This window comes from Excalfactoria chinensis, chromosome 4 (genome assembly GCF_039878825.1).
Source record: "Excalfactoria chinensis isolate bCotChi1 chromosome 4, bCotChi1.hap2, whole genome shotgun sequence".
NCBI classification, from domain to species: domain Eukaryota; kingdom Metazoa; phylum Chordata; class Aves; order Galliformes; family Phasianidae; genus Excalfactoria; species Excalfactoria chinensis.
The window spans coordinates 68514802-68522330 of record NC_092828.1 but is presented as its reverse complement, the minus strand read 5'-3'; the positions used below and the strand labels follow the sequence as shown (position 1 = coordinate 68522330).

At 41.3% G+C, this 7529-nt stretch overlaps 1 long non-coding RNA gene across 1 annotated transcript in view; it reads right to left on the bottom strand.

Annotated features, from left to right (window-relative positions):
* Positions 1 to 1657: 1657 nt before the first annotated feature.
* The window catches only part of LOC140251633 (uncharacterized), a 39303-nt gene continuing 33431 nt past the window's right edge, over positions 1658 to 7529 (bottom strand). The window contains exons 2-3 of the long non-coding RNA XR_011903442.1: positions 5731 to 5854; positions 1658 to 5064 (exon numbers count right to left, since the gene is read on the bottom strand). This is a non-coding gene — a long non-coding RNA (uncharacterized lncRNA). The remainder of the gene's footprint in view (positions 5065 to 5730; positions 5855 to 7529) is intronic.

Below are 7529 nucleotides of genomic sequence, written 5' to 3'. Positions count from 1 at the left end.
TGGAAGAAAGGCCATTGTTTCTTATACCTAGTCTGGAAAATTAGGTTTTAGTAACTATATTGCACACTGCTATAGCGTGTTATGATTCAGAGAGTGCTCATTTCAGGGGACAGATACTTAATGCTGGCAGCAATTATTCATTTCCAGGATGCTCATCGTGTGTAATATGATGGCTTAAGAACACAAAGTAGCCTAAGTAGCACAGTGAATAGTACAGGGAAGAAATGTTCCCAAAGAAAGGAGTTAAACTGGGAATCCTCTGCTTCAGGGAGCTGAAAGTGTGCAACGCAGATGCTAATTTCTGGAGGAAGGGGCAGGTGCCAGGCTCCATGAAGAGCACAAGTGGGGTAAACACTGCAGCAAGAATTAATGAGCGTGCTGGCCACTGGGGAATAAAATAACATTGTAAACTTCAGTAAACAACAAAGCTCCAGGACTGGACTTAATTTATAATAAATTAGGCTGTCGAAATCTATTGCCCTTTTGTGGGACCAGCCCTGGAAAGGATGCATGCTTTGCAGCAGGCATCAATATAGTTTTATCATCTGTGGATGAATACAGAAATACATGCAACTTGTAAGAATAGCAGAGAGAGATGAGCACACTGATGGAGACATTGCCTTGCTGTTGTGAGATGTATGACAGAATGTCTTATATTTGGCTGCAGAATGATATTCATGCAGATATCTCATGGTTTATTTTCAGAAATAACTTACTATGAGATTTCTACATAAAATAAAGATCTAGTACAAGAAGCCAACCATCCTTCAAGTTGATACTTTTCCCTGAGCACCTGGATTTGCTTCTCCAGATTTACATCACTAAAAATAAACTGCATGATCATTTCTACCGTTGATACAAAGACATGACCATCTGCCACCGCAAGATACCTATATGAGATTGGCAGTTCTCTGGGACAACATTATATTCCTATCACTTTTGGTGTCACATGAGATAGACATCAGCAGCTAAGCCACCAGCAATTCTGAGACAAAAAGCAGTGTGCACCTATTGCTTTAATACACTATATATGTTTGTCTCGTCCAAACCACAAGTAAGCTCATAGTGCATTAGGTATGTTAGAAGAAGTGCAAAACTTAGTTTAATGAAAGTTATCTGCAATTTCAAATTATGATTAAAGCACTTTCATTTTGCTTAGTGTGGATAGTTCATATGCCATATATGTGGTCATTTGTCTGTTGTTCTCTCCTAGCAAAGGGTTACTCTTCACAGAGGATAAATTTCTTAAGAGTGAATGATGCTCAGGAGAAGATACAGAGAAGATTTGTGTCCTGAAGCAAAACTGAGGTATGAAGTCAAAGTGATCTTATGTAAGATCTGAAGAGGAATACTTAGGGTATGTGCTCAGAGACCTGAGACAGTGTACTTCTGGTACACTCAGCAACAAGCTACTTCCTAGGCTAATCTCTTCACTGAAGCACGAGGTGTTGCTGTTATCAGAAAAACAACTACCATCTTCAGGGCATGTCTTGAAACACGTATCTTCAGATTTCAAGTAATTCTTGCTGTTTCTCTCATACAAAATCATTACAGAATGTATTGAACTAAAAACTACATAACTGTTTAAGTTTTGTACTTGTGTATTAGCTCGAGATATATTCAAGCAAAACCCAGAATGGTGTAAAACATGACTTCTGGCTTTTCAGGGTTTTATTAACTCTAACAAACTAATTATGTGTTGTTATGAAATGTATGTAAAATATATAGAAAAACAAATCCAAGGTGCAAGTTATTACACTTTATACTGTTGTATAAACAATGAACTCTTGATTATAAAATAGGAATAGATATGTAAAAGCAATAGGTAAAAGCACGGATCTGTAAATTACCAACTGGTTTACCTGCCAATTTGCCAAACAGTGGCAGCAGTGATAATCATGACATTTCACTTGACAGAAAACTCGAAAACTCTAGCTGGTATTTTTCACGTCTGACCAGAGCAGTTCCAGAAGTTCTTTTCCAGCCACAGGAAACTGTAAGTGCCACTGGTCTCCAGCAGAGACAAATCTCAGCTCTCGCTGTCCCATCCCTGACAGTGTTGGCAGAGCTCAAGCTCACCTCTTCCTCTTCTCTCCTTCCTTCTTGCCTAGGAGAAATAGTACATAGAATATACATGCAGGCATAACATATAGCATCAATGTGCAGCACAAGTACAATATATACATAGTATCTAGTATGTAGAATCAAAGTACAGCGTGTAGCACACATGCATTACATGCATAATCAACAAATAAAATATCCTTTTATGGCCTGCTATGATGTTGTAACCACGTCAGTGGACAAGGGGAGAGCCACCGATGTAAAGTATCAGGACTTCAGTGAGGCATTTGACATTGTCAACATCCCACAACATCCTTCTCTCCAAATTGGAAAGGCATCGATTTGATGGGTAGGCTGCTTGATGGATGAGGAACTGGTTGTGAGATTGTACCCGCAGAGTGATGGTCCGTGCCTCAATGTCTGGATGGAGATCGGTGACCATGGTGTTCCTCAAGGGCCAATTGATGCTCTTTAACACCTTCAACAGTGCAATCAAGTGTGCCCTCAGCAAGTTTGCAGAAGACACCAGGATGTACAGATCCATCAACATGCTCGAGTGACAAGATGTCATCCAGAGAGACCCAGACAAGCTGAGTAGTGGGCCCTGGAATCCTCATGAGGTTCAACAGAGACAAGTGCAAGGTCTGGCACCTACGTTGTGGCAATCCTCACTACCAACACAAGCTGGGGGGCACAACAATAGAGCACAGCCCTGCCAAAAAGGACCTGGGGTACTGGTTCTATGAAACAGCTAAAATGCTAAGGTTTTTCTTAAAAATGTTACTGTTAAAATGTGTCTCCTTCACAGATTATGTCACAATTTTATTTTTATTAATAACATTGGAACCATCAAACAGACAGAGCTGCCATTTGCAAGTAGCCTTACTCTGGACATGAACAGCGCCAGTCAGATCTCAACAACAGCACTGGCTGAGAGTATGGAAACATCCTACTCTGTAGATTCTTCTTTCCAAAACCATTCCAGGATTTGAATCCATTCTAAAATGTGCTTCAGAAATGCACATAAACCCTGTCAGTCCTGTTGGGCTGAAAGAAACCTATCTTTTTTCTCTGCTTGATTTCAGATTGTACATACTGCATAGTATCATTATTAGGTATCAAGAATAAGTGTGATTTTCTTCCTTGGTGTGAAAAGAACATACAATCACTTATTTTCCAAACTAGAATATAGGCTAGAGAAAGAACCTATCTGTTAGGTAGTTTCTTGTCTATAATTTCCACTCATTGCTTGCTGGCATTATTTCTGATCTCCTCTCTGTCCCCCCAGTAACATATGAGTGAGCATTAAGCTAATCAAATTAAAATAAATAAAGAGAGAAAGAGAGAAAAGGAAAGAAGGAAGGGAGGGAGGGAGAGAGAGGGGGAGGAAGGGAGGGAGGAAGAGAAAGAGGGAAGGAGGGAGGTACTGAGGCAGGCGGGAAGGAAGGAAGGAAGGAAGGAAGGAAGGAAGGAAGGAAGGAAGGAAGGAAGGAAGGAAGGAAGGAAGGAAGGAAGGAAGGAAGGAAGGAAGGAAGGAAGGAAGGAAGGAAGGAAGGAAGGAAGGAAGGAAGGAAGGAAGGAAGGAAGGAAGGAAGGAAGGAAGGAAGGAAGGAAGGAAGGAAGGAAGGAAGGAAGGAAGGAAGGAAGGAAGGAAGGAAGGAAGGAAGGAAGGAAGGAAGGAAGGAAGGAAAATGACCATCTTGTCATAACCTCTACAGAGAGTGCATTAAATTCACTGTTTTCTGTTTCTTCATTTGTAGTCTTGTTAAACACAAGAAAAAGGATTATCTAAAACCACAGCCTAAATTTATCTCTAGATTTTGCAAAGTTTTTTATCAGAGCTTGAACTCAACTTGGAATACTTGAATTATCTGAAATACCATGTACAAAAACGTTTCCCTCTTCTCCCTGTTCTTCTGAGGAAATAGCTTGGATGTTCTTGCATTCAAAATGAAAACTTCCATCTGTATCGACAGAAATGACTGTTGATATCAAAACTACTGGTAAACAAGTTAGCTTTTCTGATTTCACAACTGAAAACAGACACATTAAAATTTGATCTGCTTTTGACCAGACCCAAATGACACTGTTAACCACCTCAGTTCCAGGGTGCTCCTCCTGGATGGAGGCCACATGTACAGCTTTCCCCAGCACCTTCCAGGAACTGTGTGTGGTATCCCATCTTATCCACTTCAGAGTGATGCAGAGCAAAGGATAATGGAGCAACATAACGAGAAAATGTCTCATTTTGCATTCAAATGAAAGTCTGAGAGATGAGCCAGCACAATCTCTCTCTCTAATTTTACTTACCAGCCTGCCCTTGAAAGTGTCTCAGAATCACTTAGTGCAGAAAGATTTTGAAATCTGAAGACCAAGCGCTCCATTTAGCGATAGCTAATTAGTCTATACATTGTGCAATGCAAAAATATAATTGACTCTGTGTGTAAAACTATCTGAGGGGAGCCGGGGCATTTGCATGCTAATACAAGGCACTGTTTGTAAAGATAGACCCTGCCATTATAAATGGGATATCAAAAAGGTGCCAATTACGAAGAAGGGGTGTGCTGCATTATAAACCAATCGCCTTGTGCAACTAACTGATGGCTCTACGCGCCGTACAATCCAAAAATACAATTGACCCTGTCTGTAAAACTATTTTTGGGAACAAGAAATCATTAGCATGCAAAAACCAAGTGCTGGTTACAAAGCAGGGAGTCTGACCACTGCGACCATCTGCCTCCTGTGTGAGTCAGCTACGCTTTCTGGGGAAAAAAACAAAAATGCCTCTTTTTTTCTACTGCTGTCCAAAATAAAACCAGGGCTCATGAGGTTTTATGTATAGGGCATTTGCAGTAGTCTGTAGAAGAGAAATATCTTTCAAAGGATTCCTCTGTCCAGATGGGAGCCCTGCTGGCAAGGATCTCTGCCACTGGGAGCTCTGTGTCTTTGTATGCTGCTTGGAGTTCACAGTGGTTCTTTTCTAGGGGTGTTCCTTATTTCCACCTGGAAAAAGGGTTCCACATAAACAGAAAGTCCTTTAGTCAGGCAACACACTAACTTTTTCCATTAACAAACAATAAACATTAGCAAGTTAAAGAGGTAAGCAATGCAATCTCAGTCCCCAAGAACAGCAACAATGTGACAGATGCTGCAGCTTTCATGTTCCCAGCCCACTGTGAATTATCAGTTGTACCACACAAGTACCTGAGCTTTTTGTCTACCGCGTGCAAAAAACACCTGCACCACTGATGTCAATAGCACTTAGGTACTTCCACCACCCCAAACTACTCATGTCTACAGTCATCTCTTCTATAGAAAGTTCTTCTGAATTGAGACATTACTAAGAAAAATCTCACTCTTCACAACTTTGTTACCCTTGGGGTAAACTGCTGAGAAATTGCACTGGGGCTGCAGCATTTTCAACATTCCTGGCAAATGCTTCTGTTTACTTTCCTCATACCATATATTCTGGTGGTAAAACAACCCAAGTGTGTTTTGATAAATGAATGCTGTGAATGGCTACTGAAAGACAATGAAAGTAAAAATGGAAGTGAACTGGCACTTTTTGCAGAGATTCACATGCATCTCAGCCGATGAGTCTTTTCCTGCGCATCCTGCCATAGAACAGATCAGTGTAAGAAAGTTTATGACACGTGCATCATTTATTACCTGGCTTCAGGGATTTCCCAAAGTACATTGCTCATATGAAATGGATTCTGCAGTCTGCACGAGGGAACTGCGACTCTTGGGCTTTGATCTGCAGGCACCAATCTGTGTCTGCGCCAGGAAAATCCTTGGTGAAAAAAATAATGAATAAACTTCTTGTAAAAGAGCTTATATGTGTATACAGAGGTTCCTATCAGTAAATATTATTTCACCAAACCCAAACATCTGTCTACTGTGGAGTGTAAGTAATTTTCTTCCATCACATTCTGCCTGGTCATATTTCACTGCTCTTTGTAACAAATTTTTAGGTCGATGTACCCTAGCTTTAATACATATTAACTATCTTCTCCCTTCCCTTCCCTTCCCTTCCCTTCCCTTCCCTTCCCTTCCCTTCCCTTCCCTTCCCTTCCCTTCCCTTCCCTTCCCTTCCCTTCCCTTCCCTTCCCTTCCCTTCCCTTCCTTTCCCTTCCCCTTCCCTTTCCCTTCCTTCTGTCCTACTCTTCTCTACTGTACTCTATGCTACCCCATCTCATCCTATCCCATTCCATTCCATTCCATTCCATTCCATTCCATTCCATTCCATTCCATTCCATTCCATTCCATTCTTCTTAAAATAAATAAAGAGAGAAAAGGAAAGAAGGAAGGAAGGAAAGGAAGGGAGAGAGAGGGGGAGGAAGGGAGGGAGGAAGAGAAAGAGGGAAGGAGGGAGGGATGCAGGCAGGAGGGAGGGAAGGAAGGAAGGAAGGAAGGAAGGAAGGAAGGAAGGAAGGAAGGAAGGAAGGAAGGAAGGAAGGAAGGAAGGAAGGAAGGAAGGAAGGAAGGAAGGAAGGAAGGAAGGAAGGAAGGAAGGAAGGAAGGAAAGAGAAATGTCATCAGTGAGGATTTTCTTCAGAGAATATTCATTAACTAGAAGGTGTCTCTACCAATCCTCTCAACAACATGCCCATAATTCTACTCCTTGTGTCACTAAGAGAAGATGAAACAGAAGCTTGCCTTAAATCATATTGCAATGATGTAATAATCAGTGTTATTTACCAGAACAACTGCTCAGCTTCTCCCCACCATGCAGGAGTCACAGAATAATGCAAGATTTTACAAATGACAAATGTGGCTGTCCCCAGAACTTCATGGTAAGTGGCTTTTGTTTTTTCCCCTTTCTTTAATTCACTTTCCTTCTCTTCTACCAAGATGCACTGGAGCACACTTCCCTGCTATATGGTTTTGGGTGGATTTTTTTTTGCAGTCACACTCTGTGTTAGCCCGTCATTTCTATACATAACTTTATCAAGTAAGTAAACAACTACAGCGATAAAGATATCTTCACTTGCATTGCCATAGCTGACACACAAGCTGAGAGCAGTGGATGTCACCTTCTCACCCAAAAGACTAAGTGGACGGAGGGACAGTGAAACACTGTCATCTCTTTTGTGGCTGTTAAGGCACACTTCTGCTTTCCTTTCCCTCTGGTTTCTGCTGGAACCAATAGATAGGACACAACAGTGCATCCAGGAAAGTCCAGGATCAGATACATCAGAATAAATGTGAGGTTTCTGATGATGTAACCAGCATTTTTCTGAATACCAACCATGTGGGTTCTTAGCAGCCACTACATTTATTCTGGGAGATCATTGGAAAGAGGAAGTAATTGAGAGTGGAATATAGGGAACTGGTTGCTTTTACTTTCCTCACATACTTTCGTCTCCTATTGCAACAGTGTCTGTAGCTGCTGCACCTTCACTGCCTACATCTGATGTTGGAATAAGTTTCAGATTCAGGAGTTTATATATATTATCAGAGTTCAC